We start from the raw sequence: 25688 nt of genomic DNA, 5'->3' as shown, positions 1-25688 counted from the left end.
AAATTTATTCAGGAAAATCAAACAAAAGGACATCTCAGTGCCCGTGCACAGCCTGATGGAGTTAATGTAATTGGGTTGTGTGTAAAAATATTCAGGGCTGTGTTTCACTTCCATACCATTGGCGAATGTCGGTCGTACTGCTCAGATAATATATCTCAGTATCTTACAGGAATTGGGTTTCAACACGTTGGTGGACTAGTCCAGGAATTGAGACAATCCATCGCCCATATCGACTCTACTCGAGTGGATAGTCACCGTGAACACCATCTGTTTTTTTCCCTATTTGTCTATTGTTTGTCTCTGGTGCACCAGGATGTCCCATGTCTGTCAGTGTATGTCTGTGGTTTTTATTTCTCGTTGTTTAAATGTTTTATGTTTCATGTTCAAAAGAAAAAATGGTAAAAACTTTATCTGCCGGTCGTGCACACTTTGACTTGGTTTTAACTCGTTTTAAAAAGGAACAAATGAATAAAAAACAATTTCAATCAGGTCTTTAGAGCCCTGTGCCTGGAGTCAGGTATCTAGATTAGCTGGAGAAGCTGCCCAGAGGCTAAGTGTCTACACGAGCTGATCTTAAAAGCGCCAACAGCTTCTCAGCCTCTTCATACAAGAGTTGATAGCTGTTTCTCTTAGAAAACTCCCTGACTTATTACTTGACTCAACAGGTGACAAGGTGCTTCTCTTAAAATTCATAGCAAAAAGGTAAAAATGGTGTTTGGGCTAAATATTAAAGATAGGTGTAGCCACTTCAATTTTGTTTCTCATTGGTTTTAAATGTATAAATATGCTCTACTTGCCTTGGTTATGGACTATTGGCTTTCAAGTTATTAGATATGGTTAAAAAGGGTATAATATTGGTAACAGAAAGTTGACATAAAGCTGGTAATCTGGATGGAGTCATTCTAGATAGCGTGTGACATGGGCCAACCTAGGGAGACAGGTCTAAATTGAGGTAATGTTTTTATGGAATTCTTATTCTAGGAACCAGGCTTCTAAAAGAATTTAGGACATTGTCTCTTTGTTGAGGTATTGGAGACTGCACCATCCTGCGTTCATATATAAGAATTGACAGTCAAACTTTGTATCTGTATTTTAATGCTAATTCCACTGCCCCAAGAACAGTTGCCTAGCGAGTTTTGCTTTCCAAAGTTGTGGTTTACCCTAAAGCTATCAGTATTTTTATGCTAATTACCACTGCCCTAAGGACAGCTGCCTAGTCACTACTCAGAACTCAGGTGACCTTGTGGCTGTGTTCTGGTGTTACAAAGAGAACTTAAAGATTGTGATTTAGGATTGCCAGTGTTACATTGACTAACTCAAACTTATTTTTAATTAAGGAAAAATCAAACAGGTAGAGATTGTTACAAGATTTACGAAGGATTGATGAGGTTTTAGAACTTGTGAGAACATTACAGCCAGTTTACTTACTCCAACTGCCATTTCAGGATAGATTTAGAGGATTGCTATCAGCCTCATATTAGGTAATTTTGTTGCTTCTTCAGTGTAAGAAGTTAGAACTTAAATCTTTCAATGTATATGGAAATTTTTACTACAAACCTTTGCTCTCAAAATGAGCTTTAATATTTGGGGAGTGGCTGTTACACTACTCCAGATAAGAATATTTGAAGCTAATTTTAAGCTTCTAAGGATATGTTAATTGGCCAAGTACCTCACCCTACTAAAGGACTTAGGTCTTTGTTATGCACATTGGAGATAAAGCTTCAGCTGTGTTAGTACAGAGTTGTGGACTAGAGTCATAAAAATATTTTAAATAGAAACCTGGTAAAACATATCTTATTTCCAAACAACAGTTAATTGGTTATTACAAAATACTGATATTTGGCCTACTACATATACAAATTTTTCAGACGAGATTGATAATTTTACTCTTTACATGCTTTTGTACTTCCTGTATATTTGTGCATACAACCCATAGGAAATGCGCTTACTGTATTTATAGGTGGTTCATCTAATGAAAAGTCTACAGGTATGATTGGATTACTTGTTTATTCTCTTGAGTTTCTATTGCTTCAACACAGATTATTAAATTCCATAGTTTAGCCACTGTTTTAAAATCAAACTTTCTATTCACATACTGATAGCCAATGTGTGGCTTGTGGTTTACAATTGATTTCAATTACTTAATGCTTTATTAGAGACAAGTTTTCTACTTAAAATCAGTGAGTGATTTCAGTGTAAATTGTCCGACAACTTACTGTCCTTTCAGTGCTCTGGCTCAGACAACTAAACAAAACCATAAACCCAGCTCTTTGAAAATGGTAATGGAGTTGATAACACACCCTCACAAAAAGAGAAAGACTCCATTTGCTTACTTTCAACTCCCAGCCTCACCCTGCCAGCTCAGGGATTTCTAGCAAGACTGAATCTGGACAATATTTACAAGATTTGACATTTCTAATTAATGCTAATGTTTAGGTAAATAAAGTTTGTGAGGTACTAGAGAAATGGCTTAGTGGTTAAGAACACTAAATACTGTTCCTTTATAGGACATTTAAGAACTCAAACTAGATTGCCTGGACTCTTTAACAAGGGAGGACAAGATTCCAGACAGATTATAGGCCTTACATAAAAACAATTAGTGAAAAAATCTCATTCTTTATATATCCAATACAATAATGCTGGAGACAATAATTTGGTATACAAGTCAATTTATAAATACAAGTGCTCAGTGTCCTCAATTTAATCCTTGAGGACTTACCTTAATAAATAATATCTTTACTCTATCTTAATAAATAAAAAGGGGGAGTTATCCCTGTATACTAAATAATGCTCCTTTTATTTCAATTTTAAAATTTTGGATGCCAAAGTTTATGGCACCCTACAACTAGGCATACTTCTGCCTAGGTGAAATAGAGAGATCCACTTATTGACATGATCCTGTCCAGATATTTTATATGGGGAAGAGGGAATGTTTGTGTTTTTTCTACAGGATGCTACAAGAGTGTGCCAGCTGCCTGAGTGGTTGCTGAGACTTGCTGATCCTGGTTGCATAAAGATTCAGCTCTCCTGGTTCGGGTCCCTGGAGTCATTCCTCTGCCCTGAGAGGAAGATAGAAGATTCCCCTTCATCCTTTGTCATCACAGAGATTTTGCCGTTGCTGCAGTCAGTGTTACCGCTGCGTGTGTCCTGTCCCACTATGGCCTGCTCTCTGACCCTCTGTACACTGCTGCTTGCTGGGGAAGACTGGACTCCAGTCGTTGTTGCCCCCGTCATTTTCCCTGGTGACTCTTGCTGCCTTAACTGGTCATTTTACAGACTGTAGCTTTACAGGGATGCTACCTGCTTAAAGCTACAGTAGACTGGGGAACTCTGTCCTGATTATACAGATCTCAGAAATGGTTCCATTGTCTGCTGGTTGTTCCAGAGAAAAATGACTGATCCTGAACTGTCCTAGAAAAGACCTTGACACTTTCGCTGCTATTGTAGCAGCCATTACTGCTGCAGACATTGTGTCTGCAGTGTCTGGAGTTATCCTCCCCCAATCTATTGTTAGACAAGTACAGTGGGTGAACTTTCTCAAGTAGTTACTAACAATTGGGAATTCTAAATTTTATCATAGGAGCGGCTTGACTACTACGGCCCTTGGTGGTAACAGCTGAGGAGGACCAAATGAGGTGCTCACTACTTATCGGGAGTGGCTCTGTCTGGTGCAGCCCTATGCTGTGGATCAGTGTTCATACTTGGTTGGTTTACAAACTCAGATCTCAACAGAAACGTGACAAGGCCGTTATTCACTCAAGCACTTGTGGCCATTGTACTAGGGGCCTCCCCTGGAATTTGGTTATCTTGCTCGGGACTCTCTCTGTATCTGAGTTCTCTGCTCCTACACCCCATGGATCTGTGGATCCATTACACTGGGATGAGAGAGACTCAGTGATCCTTTGATCAGCCCTTGCACATCGCTGAGGTTTCCTCATTGCACGCGATAGGGTGATCATGACTGCTATAAAATTATATAAATTATAAGGGTGAGATGTAGAGGGCCGCAATAACATTCGCCACCACTAGATGGCGCTGGCTTCCACTGCGCCCCACGTGGAAGGCCAGGATACCCTCCGCCATTACAAGATGGCGCCAGCCTTCGCCGCGCTAGCTGGCCCCCTTTCAGGAAGTTAACTGTGTGCATGTGCAAGAGTGTCTTCGTGTCAGGTCTTTGCCCACTCCGGGGCGTGCCTTATGAGATCATGGGTAAACAACCAATCAGGTGTGGATGCGCCGCAGGAGGGTTTTATAAGCGCGCCATGTTGGCGCGGCGGGGCTTTTTCCTCTTCTAAGATTAATAAAGTTGATCACAGTAAGGATTTCTAAATGTCCGCGTGCTTCTTGCCAGCGGAAAGTCGTGCGCGGGACACACAAGTAACTCCCTTCAAGAATACAGGACAACACAGGTAAACAGGTAGAAGCTGTTAAAGAGGAAACACAAAAATCCCTTAAAGAATTACAGGAAAACACAACCAAATGGGTGAAGGAATTGAACAAAACCATCCAGGATCTAAAAATGGAAATAGAAACAAAGAAATCACAAAGGGAGACAACCCTGGAGATACAAAACCTAGGAAAGAGTTCAGGAGTCATAGACTCAAGCCTCACCAACAGAATACAGGATAAGAGAATCTCAGGGATGTAAGATATCATAGAAAACATTGACACAACAGTCAAAAAAATGCAAAATGCAAAAAGCTCCTAACCCAAAACATCCAGGAAATCCAGGACACAATCAGAAGATCAAGCCTAAGGATAATAGGTATAGAAGAGAATGAAGATTCCCAACTTAAAGGGCCAGTAAATATATTCTACAAAACTACAGAAGAAAACTTCCTTAACCTAAAGAAAGAAATGCCCATAAACATACAAGAGGTCTACAGAACTCCAAATAGATTGGACCAGAAAAGAAATTCCTACCATCACATAATAGTTAAAACACCAAATGCACAAAACAAAGAAAGAACATTCAAAGCAGTAAGGGAAAAAGGTCAAGCGACATATAAAGGCCTATCAGAATTACACCAGACTTCTCACCAGAGACTATGAAATCTATAAGATCCTGGGCAGAGGTCATACAGACCCTAAGAGAACACAAATGCCAGCCCAGGTTACTATATCCAGCAAAACTCTCAATTAACATAGATGAAGAAACCAAGATATTCCATGACAAAACCAAATTTACACAGTATCTTTCCACAATTCCAACCCTACAAAGGATAATAGATGGAAAATCCAACACACAGAGGGAAACTACACCCTATAAAAAGCAAGAAAGTAATCTTCTTTCAACTAACCCAAAAAAAAGACAGCCACATAAACATAATTCCACCTCTAACAATAAAAATAATAGGAAACAACAATCATTGGTCATAAATATCTCTCGATATCAACAGATCAATTCCCTAATATAAAGACATAGATTAACAGACTGGATATATGAAGAGGACCCAGCATTTTGATGCATATAGAAAACACACCTCAGTGATAAAGACAGAAACTTCCTCATAGTAAAAGAATGGAAAAAAAATTTCTAAGCAAATGGTCCCAAGAAACCAGCTGGCATAGCCATTCTAATATCAGATAAAATCAATTTTCAACCAAAAGTTATCAAAAAAATAGAGAAGGACACTTCATACTCGTCAAAGGAAAAATCCACCAGGATGAACTCTCAATTCTGAATATCTATGATCTACATGCAAGGACACCCATATTCATAAAAGAAATCTTACTAAAGCTCAAAGCACACATCACACCTCACATGACAACAGTGAGAGACTTCAATACCCCCACTCTCATAAACGGACAGATCAAGGAAACAGAAACTAAACAGAGACACAGAGAAACTAACAGAAGTTATTTAACATATGAACCAAATGAATTTAACAGATATCTACAGAACATTTCATCCTAAAACAAAAGAATATACCTTCTTCTCAGCACCTGATGATACCTTCTCCAAAATTGACCATATAATCAGTCACAAAACAGGCCTCAATAGATACAAGATAGAAATAATACTATGCACGCTATCAGATCACCATGGACTAAAGCTAGTCTTCAGTAACAACAAAAAAACAGAAAGAAATCCCACATAAACATGGAAGCTGAACAATGCTCTACTCAATGATAACCTGGTCAAGGAAGAAATAAAGAAAGAAATTAAAGACTTCTTAGAATCTAATGAAAATGAAGGCACAACATACCCAAACTTATGGGACACAGTGAAAGCTGTGCTAAGAGGAAAACTCATAGCTCTGAGAGCCTCCAAAAAAAAAAAAAAAAAAAAAAAAAAAAAAAAAAAAAAAAAAACAGGAGATAGCATACATTAGCAGCTGACAGCACATCTGAAAGCTCTAAAACAAAAAGAAACAAATACATCTAAGAGGTGTACTTGGCAGGACATAATTAAACTCAGAGCTGAAATCAACCAAATAGAAACAAAAAGAACTATACAAAGAATCAATAAAACCAAGAGCTGGTTCTTTGAGAAAATCAACAAGATAGATAAACCCTTAGCCAGTCTCACCAGAGGGCAGAGAGACAGTATCCAAATTAACAAAATCAGAAAAGAAAAAGGAGACATAACAACAGAAACTGTTGTTAAGTTAAAAAAAAAATCATCAGATCCTACTACAAAAGCCTATATTCAAAAAAACTTGAAAATCTGGATGAAACAGACAATTTTCTAGACAGATACCAGGTACTAAAGTTAAATCAGGATCAGATAAACCATCTAAACAATTCCATAACCCCTAAATAAATAGAAGCAGTCATTAAAAGTCTTCCAACCAAAAAAGCCCATGAACAGATGGAGTTAGTGCAGAATTCTATCAGATCTTCATAGACTACCCTAATACTAATACTCTCCAAACTTTTCTACGAAATAGAAACAGAAGGAACACTACCCAATTCATTCTACGAAGTCACAATTACACTTATACCTAAACCACACAAAGACCTAACAAAAAACTTCAGACCAATTTCCCTTGTGAATATCGAAGCAAAAATACTCAGTATAATTCTAGCAAATTGAATCCAAGAACTCATCAAAACAATCATCCATCATGATCAAGTAGGCTTCATCCTATGGATGCAGGATGGTTCAGTATACATCAATGTAATCCACTATATAAACAAACTCAAAGAAAAAAAACCACATGATCATCTCATTAGATGCTGGGAAAGCATTTGATAAAATTCAACACTCCTTCATGATAAAAGTCTTGGAAAGATCAAGAATTAAAGGCCCGTATCTAAACATAGTAAAAGCAATACACAGCAAACTAGTTGCCAACAGCAAACCAGTAGCCAACATCAAGCTAAATCAAGAGAAACTTGAAGCAATCCCACTAAAATCAGGGACCAAAGCTGCCCACTCTCTCCCTACCTATTCAATATAGTACTTGAAGTCATAGCCAGAGCAATTAGACAACAAAAGGAGGTCAAAGAGATACAAATTGAAAAGGAAGATGTCAAAATATCACTATTTGCAGATGATATGATAGTATACTTACATGACCCCAAAAGTTCCACCAGAGAACTCCCAAACGTGATAAACAACTTCACCAAAGTGGCTGGAAATAAAATTAACTAAAACAAATCAGTAGCCTTCCTGTACTCAAAGGATAAATAGGCTGAGAAAGAAATTAGGAGAATGACACCCTTCACAATAGTCAAAAATAATATAAAATATCTTGGGGTGACTCTAACCAAGCAAATGAAAGACCTCTATGATGACAACTTCAAGTCTCTGAAGAAAAAAATTGATCTCAGAAGATGGAAAGAAATGGCCATGTTAAGACTATCTCCCCTCATCTAGTAATAACTGCTCATTAAATAGGCTTCCTAAGTTCCCTTATCTATCAATGGCTCATTTAATCAAAGTAGATGGGTAGTATGATTGTTGTGCAAGCACTAAGACCCAAGTTATACTTGTAAGCTAACCACCTACATGGAGGTAGAGCAGAGACAGGAGAAACCCAGGAGCTTACTGACCCTAGTCTACCCAGTGGTTGGGTAAGAGAGCCTGTTTCAAAGGATATCAGTGACAAAAGAGTGACAAAAGAAGACATTAGATGTTCACTTCTAGCCTATACACACATACATACCAGCTTAGACACTATATGTGGCAGCTTCTTGCAAGTGGTTCATAACTACAGTACACAAAATCATACCTAATAGCAATAACCTCAAATAGACAAGAAATGCAAAACAGGCCATCAGTGAAAAATAAAACAGTAAATTGATGAGAAATATTTATAAGTCAAGAAAGATCAATTAAAACATATTTTGACCAGGTTTGGTGGCATATTAGTACAATCCCAACACTCAGAAGGCTTAGGCAAGAAGATCACAAATTTAAGACTAGTATGAACTTCATGGTAATAGGCAGACTGAAATACAGTGTGAGACCCACTGAACAAAAAAGCAAACAATAAAAACCCTATGCAGATATTGTATCCTTTTAACTAGTAAAACTGTGGACTACAGAAATACCTTAAAGGTACATGAGACATAGGTCACCAAGAATATGCAAGGACACAGAATCAATTTCTATTATTAGGCATAGATGGCAGTAACTGGGAACAGTTTGAGTGCTATGCACTGTTGTAATGTGTTAGGAAAATAGGATACAGAAGCTACTTGACAAAACTCTGATGAAATTTTTATTCATTCATTCTTTTTTGTTTGTTTGTTGGTTTGTTTGACTTTTGAAAAGTTTCTCTGGCTGTCTTGGAACTCACTCTAGACCAAGAGATCCACCTGCCTCTGCCTCCTTACTCCTGAGGTTAAAGGTTTTCCACAATCGCCTGGCCATTTGACTACATTTTAAGTGATAGTTAAATTTTATTTAATTTTTAAAGATGGAGAATAGTTAGACCAACAAAAGAGATGCTATTTCCTGTGAAGACTGGAATTTTGGAAGGTAAATTAGTCAATGCAAAACACAGTTTTTATCTTTAAGAGAATATGACAAGTTTGTTCTTGAGTCAAATATGAATGATTACAATCTGAAGAAGTAGATTCAGGTTGAGCCGAATAACATGCCCCACTGTAGATATGGCTATATAAGATTTTTACTAGTTATGGAGCAAAGATAGTCATAAATCAAGGTAATGGAACCTGGATGGCAATGGGGAGCCACAGGAAGATGAGACGTGTAAGGAAGGTAAAACGACGTTTCAGTTGCTCCTATCTTAGAATATTTGGACTCATCTATTGCTGTGGGAAGAACCTATAACCATGGCAACTTATCAAAGAAAGTGTTTAATTTAGAGATCACAGTTTCAGAGGGTTATTTAGCAGTCCACGCAAAGCACAACCATGGTGTCAGGAACAACTAAGAATTTTGATTTAGTTAGGGTTACTACTGCCATGATAAAACACCATTGATCAAGGCAATAGCAACTTATAAAATTAGTCATTTGATTAGGAACGTGCTTACAGTTTCAGAAAGTTAGTTCATGATCATCAAGGTGGGGAGTGTGTGTGTGTGTGTGTGTGTGTGTGTGTGTGTGTGTCATAGGGGGTGCGGGGGGAGGACAGGGACACACTGGGCCTAGTAAGGGCTTCTGAAACCTCAAAGTGGACACCCTAGTGACACCCTTTTAACAAGCCCACACCTTCTAATCCTCTCCAAACAGTTTCACTAACTGAGAACCAAACATTCAAACATATAAGCCTACAGTGGCAATTTTCCTTCAAATCACCATAAGCTTACATCATAAGTAAGTAGGAGGCAGAGAAAGCCAACTGGGAATAGGAAGGCCTTTTAAACCTCAAAGCTTCTCACAGGTGGCACACTTCCTCCAACAAAGCCACACTTCTTAATCATTCCCAAAAGGTTCCACAAACTAGGGATTAAATAGTCAAACATGTGAGCCAATGTAGTATCCCATTATCATTCAAATTAGAATATTCAACCCCCTGCCAAACCTCCAAAGGCTTATGGTCATATCATAATGTGAAACGAATTTAGTCCAACTTTAAAGGTTTCAATAATCTTTCAGTCTCAACACAATTTAAAAGTCCAAAATCACTTCTGAAAATCAAGGCAATCTCTTAATTGTAAGCCCGATAAAAGCAAAAGTAAAAAGCAAATTATATATACTTCCAACATACAGTAGTATTGAATATACATTATTATTTCAAAAGGGAAATACGGAACCAAAGCAAGACCAAAACCAGCAGGACAAACTCCAAATCTGATGGTTCTTCCCTTCCAGCTTAGTTGACTGCAACACATCTCTGTCTTGGGCTGGTCCTACTCAGTCTATTGCTCTCCTTGGCATATGCCTCATGACTCCAGCATCTCCAACATCCTGGTGTCTTTAATGCGATCTCAGTTATACTTCCACACATTTGCCTCCCAGGGCCTCTTGCCCTCCTGAGCTTGTCTTGCAGACCCTGCCCTGTCACAGGCTGCCCGGCCTTAAGCATGGAGAAAGGTTCCACAAACCCTTTACTCCTCTTTCCCCATGTGTCCTTCATGGCTCTAAAGCCCAAACTACTTGGATGACACTACAAGTTTGACTGCCTACATGGGATGAGGCCTGGTTCTCAATCACATTTGCATAAGATTCCCACTGTAGCTGCTTTTTAAAGACAGATTATACTTGTCATGTATTTCCTTTCTACAAGTTGGAAACATAGTTGGATGGCATCTTGTCTAAGAGCATCCCTTCCTTTATTCCATTTTGGAACAAGCCTTTAACTTTTCATCTCTTTCAGCACAAGGCTTGGCTATAGCATTAAACTTCCTGGTGCTCATTTTCACTTCAAAATGTGTCTTTTCTATTCCTTTTTGCCCTGCTTGCTCTTTTTCGTTACAGACTCTCGAAAGAATGATTACAAGTAATCAAGTGACAAAACTAGTATTTTAGGCAGTCGTGACATCTCTACCAAGGAAATGAATCTACTGTTTGTCAATTTTTCATCAGAAAAAAAAAATTAGGGCAAGAGTAGAAAGCAAACAATTGTTTTGTCAGAATATCACAAGAATGCTCTAAAGGTCAGTTGCTAATATTATTTTCTTTTGAAACTCCTTGAGCTGAACCTCCATAGTCTGCATTGCTCTTAACAGTAGGGTCTTGCAAATTAGGATGATCTGTTAAGTACCTGCTTACAGCCTGCAACTGTTTTCCTAATCCAAATTCCCAAATTATCCCCCATTCCCCACTAAAAAAAGTATGGTCAGGCCTGTCAGCAATATCCCACTCCCTGACATTAACGTTCGTCTTGCTTTTCTATTGCTGTGATGAGACACTATACTATGTCTAAGGAAACTTACAGAACTTCATTTAGGGTTTATAGTTTCAGAGGGTTTGAGTCCATGACCATAAAGTGAAGGGAGGGGGAGGGGAAGGAAGAGGAAGGAAAGGGATGAGACGAGGAGAGCTTCCATAAGACTGGGTTGTAAGCAAGCCTGTAGGGCATTTTCTTACTACTGATGGAAGAGGACCCAGTCCATTGTGGATGGTGCCATGCCCTGGACTGATGGTCTTGGGTTCTATAAGAAAGCAGGCTGAGCAAGCTAGTAAGCAGCACCCCTCTCTCCCTACATCAGCTCCTGCCTCCAGGTTCCTGCCCTGTTTGAGTTTTCATCCTGACTTCTTTTGATGATCAACAGTGAAATAAATGGGAGTAAGCCAAAGAAACCCTTTCCGCCCAATGGTGTCATAAAAACTCTACAACAGACCTGGATCTGCATATTCTAACTATTTACTTTCCTGAAATTCTAATCAGGTATTCATAATAAATAGGAGCCAATAGTCAAAGTCACTACATCTAACTATTAAAAGTTTCCCAGAACCTTTTAAGCAGATCCAATTGGCTGGCATCAGTATTTGTTTCCCTTCTTACCAAGAAGTTTTGTTATTAAGGCTTTACAATTCTGAATTTTAAAGAGGTGGCCTCCAAATATAGCATATTTTTTATTTTTGCTTTCTTATTTATTTGATGTGTATGTGAGTTTTCCCTTCATATATGCATATACAACATCTGAATTCCTGGTGCTCAACAAGTTTAGATTAGAAAAGGGCATTAGATCCCCTGGAATTGGAGTTACTGATGGCCATTAGCCAGCCCTTGATTTCTAGGAACTCATCCCAGGTCATCTGCAAGACCAATAAGTGCCTTTCATTGCTGAGCCATTCTTTCTTTTGGAATATCTAAAATAAGACCTTGTCAATTTAAAAAATGCTGAAACATGATAGAAAAGAGGATTCTTTAATGAAAGTAGTTTAGAATGAAACTTTAAACATGAAGGCCTGGTTTAAAGAAGTAAAATATCTGGGCAAGCAAACAGTTTTCAGAAACCATGATCACTGAGAGGACATAGCGGCAGCACCCTCATTTAGTTTTGCTATAGCCAGGAGTAGCACTACTTTTTTGTTTGTTTTTATTCAGAAAAATATACTAAGGGAATGCTAAGTATCTCAGACAAGGTCTAAAGAAGTAAATACAAAAAGTTCTTATCCACTGACCAATCTTTCCAGCCCCAAGTCTTTTGTACCCAGACCAAAAGGAATCATGTTGTACCTTTTTAAATTTACTAAACAGCCTGGTTTTAGCCCACTTTCATTTAGTTCTTTGTATTTTGGCAGCTCACTTGGAAAAACTAAACTTTTGAAATTTTAAATATATACTTAAAAGTTCCTTGTAATAATGTATACTTCTCCTCAGCAAAGATGATTCATGCAGTCTTTCTTTTCATAAGAAGAAAACTAATATTTTCCAAAAGGTATACATCTTAGACTGAAATTAGTATCTTTGGCTAGGGAAATCAAAAGCTTTAGTCAATTCTGACAATTAAAATTTCTATAGAGCCATTTGTTAGTGCAACTAATCCAAAAGACTGAATAATAAACACACTAAAATGTTGTAAAATAGGTCAAGTTTTGTAAACAGATTTAGATATTTGTTTACTAAACTGAATTTCACAATCATTATGTACTTTAACAGGAAGGCCTCAAGTAGGTAGAATTCTTCCTTACAGAATTTTTCTTCCTACTAAGGATGTGATTTCCCAGCAAGGGAAAGTTTTAATACACTGGGAAAATATACAGATTAACAGACTAGCACTAACACACCACTATAACCTTTTATCAGAGTCATTTGGATAAAATATAATTGTTCGATTTAAATATCCTGTTTAGTAAAGGGAAAAAACATGCAATTATTGTTTTCTATGACATTTTTAGTAAACTAAAGTTGTTTTTTAACTTAAAAAGTTAAAAGTTTAAAAATGTTAATTAGTTTAGTGTGTGTAAGTCAGAGGACAACCTCCAAGAGTTGGTTCTCTCCTCCCATTACAGCTTTCCTGGAGACGAAGCTCACATAACCAAGATAGGGGCAAGTGCTTTACCCACTGAGACGTATCATTAGCCTGAAAGTTGTTTTAATTTTATAATAGTGTATTTAATACTTACCTGAAGAGCTTTAAATAATATATAAATAAATATAGTGAATGTAGAATATCTTTTAAGTTTTAGCTTTTCAAACTTTTTTGGTAATATACTTTCTTCTTTTAGGTTTTTATTTACAATAAATATCTTATTTTACAACAGACAAAAATCCTCTCTTAATATTACAAATAAAAGTGACATACTTTAGGATGAAAATCTGACAATACAAAAATCCTACCTTAATGTTATGAATCAAAGCAACATACTAAACAAATTTATGAATCTGTTAAAGGAGAACTGATTCCAAACTACACTTATGACAACCTAACAAACACATGTTCACATTGTAAAGCTATAAAATTCTTACTTGGATTATTGTTTTTCTTTTTTTTAAGTTGTCTTATACATTTTCTTTCCTTGTTTTCAGAACAGTTTGAGAATTACAGAATGTTACATCCCAGTGGGAGCTAGCTAGGATAACAGGATCACATATGGGAGGCAAACATAAAGAGTCAAAATTTTTAAATGTTTAAGCATGCAACTCCAATTATGCATGCAAATATATTTGTTCCTTTGAATAACTGAGGGACCTGGCAAATTGCTACTTTCCTGGGAGGAAGAGAATAAATATAAAGTGTATAGCAGAGTTGCTATTACGACCAGTGATTGCAAGTTGGGCCCAGAACATTGGTATATTCATTAGAAATTCTGAAAACATTTTATATTAAGAGCTTCCCAGCCTTAATCAGAGCAGCTTCTCTTTGCCATAAACAGTGCAGAAAACAGTACAAAGAATAGTGCAATGAACAAGGGTGCTGAGAATGTGACAGCTTGAGTACTTACCCCTATACAAGACTTTTGTACTACTTATTCTTAGTTTCGGGGATCATCTCAGAAGAGCTAGAAAGAGTTTTGAGCCAAACAGTAGGGAGGAGGACTAGAAAATGTTGTCTTTTGTACAGAGTGCAGCCAACAGTCACGACCTCACAATAACTATGGCTGACTGACAAGATTAAATTTATCAATGGTCAATCACAGATAAGGGAGGAACTTACTCATCCCTGCTGAATCACTGGCGATTTATGGATTAGAGAGAAGCAGTCCTTATCTTCAGTTGTGTACATACTGAGGAGCCCATCTGGTTTCAAAAGATAGTTGTAAATCTATGAACTCACTGGGTTTCTCCAAGTGTGTGTATGTGAGAAAGGGCCTTATGTGTATAGACGGTATAACAAGACTGGGAGGAAGTTTAGCAAGAGAGTAGGAAGTTACAATAATCAGAGTATACTTCATACACCAATGACATTGTCAAAAATAAATACAATAAGTTATTTTTTAAAAACCCCAAATATAATATAGATTGTCTTAACTCATAGTAGTATTTGTAGTAGTAGTAGTAGTAGTAATAATAATAATAACAAAAACTAAGACACCAGGACTGAAACTCAGGTGATAAACTGCTTGCCTAACATGAATAAAGTCATAGGTTCAATCCCTAGAGCTGCAAAACCTGGGCATAACAGTGCATATCTGTAACCCCAGTCCTTGGGAGGTGAAAGCATGAGGATCAGATGTTTTAAGTCATCCTTAGCTACACAGGGAGTTCAGGAAAACCAGGACTACATAAAACCAAGTCTTCAAAACAGGTTCTCCACCTGTGGGTCATGATCACCAAAAGACCATTGCAAAACATAGATATTTACATTATAATTCACAACAGTTGCAAAATTACAGTTATGAAGTAGTAACAAAATAATTTTATGGAGACTGGAGTGAAGGCCCAGTGGTCAAGAACAGACACTGGCTGTTCTTCCAGAGGACCCGGGGTTCAATTCCCAGCACCTACATGGCAGTTTATAACTGCCTGTAACTCCAGAAGTTTTAGATGATCTGACACTTTCACACAAACATACATGCAGGCAAAACACCAAAGCACATGAAATAAAAGTAAATTGTAAAATAAATAATAATAATAATAATAATAATAATAATAATAATTTTATAGCTGGGGATCATCACATGAGGAACTATAATTTTTTTTTGGTTATTTTATTTATTTACATTTCAAATGTCCCCCTTCCCGGTTTCTCCTCTGCAGGCCTCTATCCTATCCTCCTCTCCCCTCTGCCTTTATGAGGGGCTCCTCCACCCACCCACCCTCTCCCACCTCATCCCTGTACCATCCCCCTACACTGGGGCATTGAGCCTTCCCAGGACCAAGGGCCTCCCCTCCCATTTATGCCACTTAAGGCCATCCTCAGCTACATATGCAGTTGGAGCCATGTAGACTCTTTGGTTGGTGGTTTAATCCCTGGGAGCACTGGGGGATCTGGTTAGGTGATACTGTTGTTCTTCCCATGGGGTTGCAATACCCTTCACCTCCTTCAGTCCTTCCCCTAGCTCTTCCACTGGGGTCTCTGGGCTCAGTCCAGTGCTTGGCTGTGAGTATCTACATCTGTATTGGTCAGGTGCTAGCAGAACCTCTCAGGGAACAGCCATAAAGGCTCCTATCAGCAAGTACTTCTTAGCACCAGCAATAGTGACCAGGTTTGATGTCTGCAGATGGGATGAATCCCTGGGTAGGGTGGTTTCTAGTGGTCTTCAGTCTCTGTTCCATTTTTTTTGTCTCTGCATTTCCTTTAGACAGGAACAATTCTGGGTTAAAATTTTGTAGATAGATGGGTGGCCCCACCCCTTAACTGGGGGCCGTGTTCTATCTCCCCTTTATTGAGTATTTTGGCTAATGTCATCCTTAGGACTTTCTAGTGGCTACCCCCAGTTCCCCACCCTCCACTGCTATGAACCATTAGAAAGGTTGAGAACCACTGCTCTAAAACAAAACAAAACAAGATTTTCTAACTTAAAGCAAAACAAAAGTGTTTGTTCTCTGTAAGAAATTTCTTTCAATGCTGGAGACAAAGATGGATGGAAAATAATATTCAAGCAAATGGCATTTACGCAAGCAGGTGAAGCTAGTTCTTAACTGTCAAGGAAGGCTTCATGTCAAAAAATTAGTCCAAAAATATAAAGAAGGTCACTCCATAAAAGGGGTTAATCCATTAATAACATGTAATAAGTATATGTATGTACCAACCTTGGTATACTCAACTTCATAAAAACGTATGGACACTAATGGTCATAACCTCACAGATAGGTTCTGATACGATAATGCAAATGACTTTAATATCTTTCTCAGAATACTTCAGAATTGACCTCATAATTTATAAAGAAGCTTCAAGTTAAACTTTAACATAGAGATCAAATGAGTTTAATAGCTCTGAAGAATATTCATCCACAGCTATGGAAAAAATGCATTCTTCTCAGTAACTCAAGGAATTTCCTTTAAAACAGGCCATATTTTAGACCACAAAGCAAATCCTAGCCAATTGTTAAAAATTCTTATTAGATCATAATGGAAGAAACCTAGAAATAAACAGCAAGAAAAACTAAAGGAAAAAATATGGGTATTAGAAAAAATATGGGTACTTTTCAATTATTAGTGGGTCTTCAAAGAAGGTGGGAGAATCAATTCATATAATCAAATGAAAATGAAAATGAAAACTCAACTTACCATAACATGTAGAATATAGAGTGAAGTGAATACCTATGAATGCCCACATTTACAAATCAGAGCAATAACAAATAACTCAGTAATATACCTCAAGATCTTAGAAAAGCAAGATGCCACCATCAAAATTACAGGGAACAATAATAAAGAACAGAACTGAAATCAACAAAACAGCAACAGAAAGAACAGAGAGAATCAATGAAATAAGAATTGGTCCATGGAAGAGAAAACAGAGCTGATAAGGATTCAGTCAAAGTAACCAAAAGACAAAGAATATGAGGGTTAATAAAACCAGAGGCATAAAATACTTCCCATGTAATACCCCTATTATAACAGACCCCACTAAAATCCAGAAAATCACTAAGTAATATTTTTAAAAATCATATTGCAATCAATAAGAAAATCTAAATGAAATGGATACATTTCTAGATACTAATGGCTTACAAAAACTAAATCAAGAAAATACCAGAAAAAAAAAAAAGGAGAAAAACCTAAACAGGTCAGTAAGAAACAATGAGACCAAAGCTGTATTAAAATTTTTATCAAACAAAAATAGCTGAGAACTGGACAGGTTCATGGTCAAATCTACCATACCAACACAAGCTCCATCAAAATAGCACACAAAATAGAAAAGGAAGAACCTTCCAAAATTATTCTATAAAGCCAGCAGCACTTTGATACCACAACCAAATCTAGACAGAACAAAAGGGAAAATATAGACCAGTATTCTTGGCAAAAAACTTCAGTAAAATACCCATGAACCAACTTCAGCAATGCATTAAACAGAACATATATCAGATCATATATCAGATCATATATCAGATCACATATCAGATCACATATCAGATCACATATCAGATCATGCTAGCTTCACTTCAAGGACGCAAAGATGGCTCAACACAGACAAATTAGTAAATGTAATAGAGCATAAACTCGGGAACAATTCACACAATCATTATCATCATCATCACTCTCTCTCTCTCTCTCTCTCTCTCTCTCTCTCACACACACACACACACACACACACACACACACACACACACACAAAGTCAGCCTTTGACAAAATTCAATTATCCCTTCATGAGAAAAGTCTGGAAGAAACTAAAAATGGAAAGATTAAACCTCAATATAATAAAGTTTACCCAACACAAATGCATAGCCAACATCATCCTGAATAGGGGAAAACTAAAAGCATTCCCTCTAGAATTTGTAATGAGAGAAGGATAGTCATCCTCACCTCTCTGACTTAGTATGTTATTTGAAATCTTAGCACAATGAGATAAGTTTAAGAAATAAAAAGAAAAATGAAAAGCCAAATTACCATTGTTAATACATGACATGATCTTATGCTTAGATGAACTTCAAATCATCAACCGGAAAACTCTTAGATCTGATAAGATAAATGCAACAAAGTACTGGGATACGAAATGAACTTACAAAGATCAGAAGCTTGCCTGCCTCCACTCTCCTTCACCTTACCCTCCTCTATTCTTCAGTCTTCCCTCCCCCACCTTTCTCTTAGTACTGGATATTGAATCTAGGGTTTCTTGCATGCTAAGCAAGCTCTTGACCATTGAGATTTAGGTCCGAGTTGTTTTTACTTTATTTTGATAGGGTCCCATTAAATTGTACAGGGTGACTTGGAACCAACTCTGTAGTCATGCTAGGCTTAAGCTTTTAAGTCTCTCAGCTTCCCTGGCAGATAGGTTTATAAACTTGTACCAGTAATTAGTAGCTTTTCTATGCACCGATAATAAACTTGCTAAGACAATAAAAAAAAAAAGCAAAAGAAAAGAAAAGAAAAGAAAAAAAAAGGAGATTAATTCCAATCACAACAGCCACCAACTACAAATACCTAGAAGTAAACCAAAGCATATAATAGACCCCTACTGTGAAAAAAATAAAATACTGAAGAAAAAATTTAAACACTGTTAAGGCCATAAAGTAGCAGAATCAATAACTAAAATGCCCATATTACTAAAAGCCATATACATATTCAATGTATCCCCACCAAAATATCAATAATATTCTTTATGTAAGTAGAAAAATAATCCTAAAATTCAAAATAGTAATCCTGGGCCAAGGTAATTCTGGGCAAATGGAACAATATTGGAGACATAACAGTATTTGATTCTAAGATGAGCCCTAGAGCTGTAACAAAAACATAATATTAGCATAAAACAGACTGAAGAATAGATGGAACAGGAAAAAGTATTAAGAAATGAACCCATGCATCTGATTCTCAAGAAAGGGGCCAAAAATACATGTTGAAAGTCTGGATATTAGGGCCAATGAGATGGCTCAGTGAGCAAAGGCACTTGCTACCAACCATAATAATATGAGTTCAATCCCCTGAACTCACGTGGTAGAATGGAAGAAAAAACTTCAACAAACTCTGTTGACCACTACATGTGTACCAACCCTCCCACACAACTAAGTAAGTAAATAAACAAACAAACAAATAAATAAATTCATGTATTTTAAAGGCTGGATATATATATATATATATAAATAAACTTGTGGGTTAGAGAGATGGCTCAGCAGTTAAGAGCACTGGTTGTTTTTCCAGAGGACCAGGATTCAAATCCCAGCACTTACATGGCAACTCACAGCTATCTGTAAGCCCAGTTTCAGGGGATATAGCATCTTCACACAGACGTACATTTAGACAAAACATTCATGCCCATTAAAAAAAAAAAGAGAGTTCTTAAAAAAAAAAACCTTGAAACTTGAACATAAAACTCAACTCAAAATAGAATCAAAGACCTTAACGTACTGAGAATTGGAAATCACTGAAAGAAAATATAAGTAATCTCTTCAAAATCCAGTTAGAAGCTGCCTTGCCTTTCCATGGTTTTCTATTCTGCTTTTCTTATTTACAATACCTAAGGTATGGAAAGCAGCCCAGGTATGATGTAGAATACAGACACACGATGCAGTGTTATTTATTCATAAAGCAAAACAGAGTAAGGTTGTTTGATGGAAAATACATGGAACTGGTTGATGCCATGTTAAGCAAAATAATGTAGTCTCAGAAAAGTATCACTGGTTTCTCTCATGGTAAAGTCTGGGTGGCCAGAGTACTGTGGCATAAGAGTAAAGGAGAAGAAACTATTACAAAAAAGACCGGGGATCAGGGCAAGGCGGGGGGTGGGGGGAGAGAGGATCCTAAGACAGGAGCCATGGGAGGGATGATGAAGGGTTATATAAACTCATGAGAATGTCACAATAAAAAGTCCAACTTTACACAATTAATATGGACTTTAAAAAGTGGCTCAATCCTCATATACTGGTGAAATGAATGATGATGATATAAGGAAAAAAAGGAAAAAATTAGGGTTATATTACAATACAATACAATACTCTGTTATTGTACATTACACATGTTACCACATAGTGTTATTTCAAACTGCATTTAGATTAGCTACAACTGTATACTGAAAACTCTAAGAGCAACCATAAATATTTTTTTTCCTTAAGATATGGCTGAGGGTTGGTGAGATGACTAAGTAGATAATGGCACTTGCTGCCAAACCTGATGACTTTAGTTTGATTCTCCAGAACCTATGTGGTGGGAGAGAGTTGACTCATGATGTTGTCCTCTGATTTCCATGTGCTATTGCATGCACACACACAATAAATAAATAAATGTATTCTTTTAAATCTTTGAAAAACATGCTAGGAAAGGGAACCATGGAATAATCTCAAATGCCTGGTTAAAACAGTAAAAATACTGAGCATAGTGGCGTATGCCTGTAATCATAACACACGAGACAAGGGAAGAAGAAGGTAAGTGTGAGACCAGCCTGTGCTACAGGGCAAGACCTCTTGTATCGCATACACACATGCACACATGCACATGCAATTAAAATTGCAAATTAAAAAGAAACTCACGGGGGCTGGAGAGATGGCTCAGCAGTTAAGAGCACCCGACTGCTCTTCCAGAGGTCATGAGTTCAATTCCCAGCAACCACATGGTGGCTCACAACCATCTGTAAAGAGATCCTATGCCCTCTTCTGGTGTGTCTGAAGACAGCTACAGTGTACTTATATATAATAAATAAATAAATCTTTAAAAAAAAAAAAAAAAGAAACTCACATGTAAAGATGAGGAGAGAATTCTAAATAATGTACACACACACACACACACACACACACACACACACACACCCCAAAGCATGCAACAAAGCACAAAAAGTCCAATGCAGGTTTACTCAGGATGTAGCTTATGTAAGGAGGCAGTAGAGAATTACACTGAGAAAATCAAAACAAAAGTTTTGCAAACTCTGTGCAAAGGGAGGAAAAGTCTCAACTAAAATCCTATCTATACTTAGTTGGTGCATTATTTTAATACACTCACCTATACAGAGGAAAGACAGAAGGATACAAGCCTGTCTGCCTTCCTGGCTCTTCTGAGTTTCTCAGGACTTGCAGTGAATGTGATTCTGTTTAGTTAGCATAAAACCGGCAACTTCCACCACACAGAAATACTTGATAAAGTACATGTAGATAAGAACTCATGCTGTGGGACTGGGAATGTAGTTCAATTGGCAAAATACTTACTTACCTAGCATGCAGAAAGCCTGGGGTTTCATCTACATAAACCAGCATGAACAAAAGCTGCGCTGAAGATCAGCATCTACGTCTTATTACCACATAGCACTAGTGTTCTATGCAAATGAAGACTGGTCTGAGTTAGTTAATTATGTGGAATTCCAGAAGAGACAACTAAAACTCCAAGGCAATGTCATTGTCTAATGTTGGGCAATGGGCAACCACCACTGAACATTAACTCAGAAAGATTACAAAACATGCCATGGAATGAACTATCACCTAGAGAGATCTGCACATACAGCCAATAGGAAAATGTGCAACCAGCTTTAGAAGTAGCACAAAATTAAGGCTAAATATCCAAAGATAACAGGAGAATAAAAATACTAGAGGCAAAAAGAAAAATTAATTAATAAAGAGTATAGAATTCTGAAATGTTAAAAATTAATACTCCTGGCTACATACTAGTTCTGAAACATACCTATAATGTACTGATAAGGATTGAGAGAAGTTTGGGAATGATGATATCCTAAATAGTGAAAAATAAAAATAAAAGCCTTCGATATTAGATTTAAGGGAAACACCTTTGCATGGGATAAAAAAGGGAACTTAACAGCAAGAGGATGACCTTACTCAATATCAGGCAGTCTTGTGAATCAAGAACAATATTAGCAAAAAGATATATATTAATTATTTGTACTCCTAATAGTGTCATGAATTAAAGTAGAAAAGGAAGGGTACAAAGAATACTAATTAGATGGGACAGTCAGAAGAACTGATACTTCAGCATTTTAGTGGCTCTGAGAGAACTGAGGAAATGAAGTCTTGTGAAAATCTTGATAAAATATTCTAGGCAGAAGAAAAAGTAAGCAACATTTTGGTGATAGAATAAGCTGGTTGAAAGCATAGATGATTCACTAGATCAGTCCAAGACTGAGGCAGAAGAGAAAGCAATCCAAGTCTAGACTATGCTGATACAGTCTACATTGGTTCCTTCCAAAAAGACACAATCATTTAGGGCCAGTGATCTTGCTCACCTGGTAAAAGTACTTGCCATGCAAACTAGACAATTCAATCCCAGAAACTCATAGTGGAAAGAACCAATCCCTGAGACATTATATACCTATCAATTTGGCATCAATACACAGAATATAAAGCCCCCAAAATGGAAAACATTACAGAAAAATAATTTTGCAAACAAAATGAGAGATTCTAATTATAGCTATCAGAAACCACCACCATCAAGCAACAACTACTTAACAGAGAAATGAGCAACAAGCTTTACTTCTACTAAACAAATGCCAGCATTAGAAAATGCACTGAAAATGTTTTGAGAGGAAAGTCAACCACAACAAAAGTTACGGCAAAAGTAGGAAAAAGAATGAAAAGGTGAAGAGTGCTGTAAACTGGGGAAAGAGCTAGAAGGACTAGAGGTGTGTAAGCAGAAAGGGAGACTAAGTTCTATGCTAGGGAAAGGAGTGGAATTTTAACAGACATTGAGAGACTGAGGGAAATGCTAGGTGTCGTCCCAGTTACGGACAGAATGAACATGCAGAGTATGTCATTTAAAATTGCAATAATGCAGCCAACAAGGCAATGAGGGTCTGAATACAATAACAGTGCAAGAATGCAGGAGTGGGATCTACTGAGAATTACATTTTGAAAAGAGAAGAAGAAAATTACAAGAGAAAGAGATGGGGCTGGAGATGGTTTAGTGGTTAAGAGCGTGTGCTCTTCTTCCAGGGACTGGAGCTTGGTTCCCAGAACCCGTATTACGCTGCTTACAGCAGCCAGCTCACAACTGTCTGCATGTCCCGGGAGATCCGACACCTTCTTTTGGTTTCTGCAGGCACTTGCACTCATGTCTGCATTAACTACCGACACATACACATATTAAAGATAAAAATAAATGTAAAAAAACAGGACTTGGTGACAAGCATAAATGGGATGAGAAGAAGATGTCAAGAAAACTCTTTTAAGTTTTCAAGTCAGACACAGAGGGAAAATGCCACTTGTCAGTATGAAAGAAAGACCTGGAAAGGGGACAGTTTACATAAACTGGATTTTCTTTTGCATTTACAGAATGCAGTAATGACAGGACACTGAAATAGAAATACAGAGACTGCATTTATGTATGATATAGTCAGCACAATAACAACTGAACCCTTAAGGCCAAGTGGTTACCCAAGGATGGCCTACAGTATTTGGATGCACAGGACCTAACAAAAATAGGCTCCTTTTTTTTTTTTTTTTAAATGCTCAGCTACAAATAAATACACCTTGTATTTTCCTTGACATTTCAAGATAACCATGAGCTTATTAGTATGACTTTGGTTCAAAAAGTAAAACTTGTTTTGAGAACAATGTGGATAGAGCTTTGAGTGTTACCCAAAGTTAGTAACAGTAAGAAAAGCACTCAAGCAAACCAGAAAGCATTGAAAGAAAGTATCCTTTTAAAAGCAAAGGATACTAAACAGAATAAAATACAAGAGATTGGGAGTGAGTGGGAACTGAGATGAAACAAGTCTAGCTCTGACCTTTGTACAAGCGTAGGTTCCTCAAATGAAGCAACAAATCCTGTCTTTACTGACTAAGAAAAACAACTCCAAGTACAGACTGTTCCTGTATCAATTCTGCATGTGAAAGTCTGGATGTATTAATATAAACTAGTGAAGCTGGTCTTTCATTAATCTGACATCATTAACGAAGAGGGCCATTGCTAACAAGATTTTAAAATTAGATGGAGAAATACAAAACAAGATAGAAAATAGAACTATTAGCAAAAACTATGAAGCGAGGTCTTTATACTGGAGATTCATCTGATATGCATACCGAATTTCACAAAATAGCTATATGGAATTTGGTACAACTGACTGCTTCACTAAAACATAAGCTTTATAATTCAGTCTAATATACTTTTATAAAAATCCTCACATTTTTAAAACATTCTTCACATTTCCTTCACCTTGACACCCTGAAATATATTTTTGACAATCAGGAATTCGGCCCCAGAATACAACTGTTCTTGGAAATGAAAATGGCAATTTTAAACGTATTCTAGGATAGCCGCTTATGTCCTAAAATATTGTCACTTTAAAGTTATTGCTGTACTGGGTGGGGAAACTAGTCGTATCCCCGCCCCCCCAACGTCCCCACCATCATGACAGAAATGGCACTGATAAGAGGTTCTGCAACCTGCTGACTCATACAGTTTCTTCATCTTTTAAAAGCCACGCACATCTGATTCTGTTTAAGCAACAGCGCTCTGGGATAGGATCATTTGCGGACGGGAAGGAAAAAGTCGCCGACAAGTAAAAATATTCAGCCACCAAAATACAAGACGCACACTGCCTAGTCAAGGACGAAGTAAAACGACTCCGGTGAACTGCCAGAGAACACCCCATTCAGGACCCGACGGGCCACGGCAGAGAGGGGCTGGGCGGGATCACCGGAGGGGGCGGGACGCAACCAACCAAAACACCTCGGCTGCTACGCCCGCGGTACGGGGACAGCGGGGCTCAGCGCCCGCCAGGACCCGGAGGCCTGCGCACCGGGCCTCCGAAATGCCCGCGGGACAGCCCGGCGGAGCGCCCGCACCGCGGAGGTCACCTGCCATCCCGCCGGCTTTCGGCCACTCACCTGGACGTAGGCAACAGTCACGGGCGCCGCGGCCGCCCCTTGCCTTCCGCCTGCGATGATGTCCGCATCAGCCTGCCCGGCCTTCTAGCAGCTGCGGCGCCCGGACCCCAAACACTGGCGCTACAGCCTCACCCTCCGCTACGCCCCGCCCCCAGCGGAAGTGACGCATGCTCTCTAGGTCCAGTTTTTCTGCCTTCGGCCCTCCTAGGCGTGCACAATAGGGCGTGGCTGAGGGTGAGGGGGCGGGGAGCTTGTTGGAGCTGAGTGTTTGGGAGAAGCACGACTTCGGAGTGGGCAAGCTATATATTTTATGGTCTGTTGTGACGGTTAGGCGGAGATTAATGGCTTTTAATCTCAGTGCTGTCTCACAGTAGAGTCCCTGGTTATTTGCTTGCCGATTACCATCTCTGTTTTAACAGAGCTGAGCGTGCCAGAAGGCTCTGCGCGTGATCTGTGTTGCCCAGGTTCCTGGGAACCGCTTTAATAGCAGCCTGAATATGGGTAGCCTAGCTAGACCC

General features: G+C 38.0%; 1 protein-coding gene across 4 annotated transcripts in view; it reads right to left on the bottom strand.

The window, feature by feature from the left end:
• Positions 1-25322, bottom strand: part of Pnpla8 (patatin-like phospholipase domain containing 8) — a 61932-nt gene extending 36610 nt beyond the window's left edge. The window contains exon 1 of one of the 4 annotated variants that reach the window (XM_063261902.1): positions 25171-25322. The gene's annotated coding sequence lies outside the window, so the exon portion shown is untranslated. Of the gene's footprint in view, positions 1-21547; positions 25091-25170 lie in introns of those variants that run through there. The other 3 variants (XM_063261903.1, NM_001108020.2, XM_063261901.1) reach the window with 3 other exon arrangements.
• Positions 25323-25688: the final 366 nt, after the last annotated feature.

The sequence above is a fragment of the Rattus norvegicus genome, chromosome 6 (genome assembly GCF_036323735.1).
Source record: "Rattus norvegicus strain BN/NHsdMcwi chromosome 6, GRCr8, whole genome shotgun sequence".
In the NCBI taxonomy this organism is placed as follows: domain Eukaryota; kingdom Metazoa; phylum Chordata; class Mammalia; order Rodentia; family Muridae; genus Rattus; species Rattus norvegicus.
This window is presented reverse-complemented; position numbering and strand designations above follow the sequence as displayed.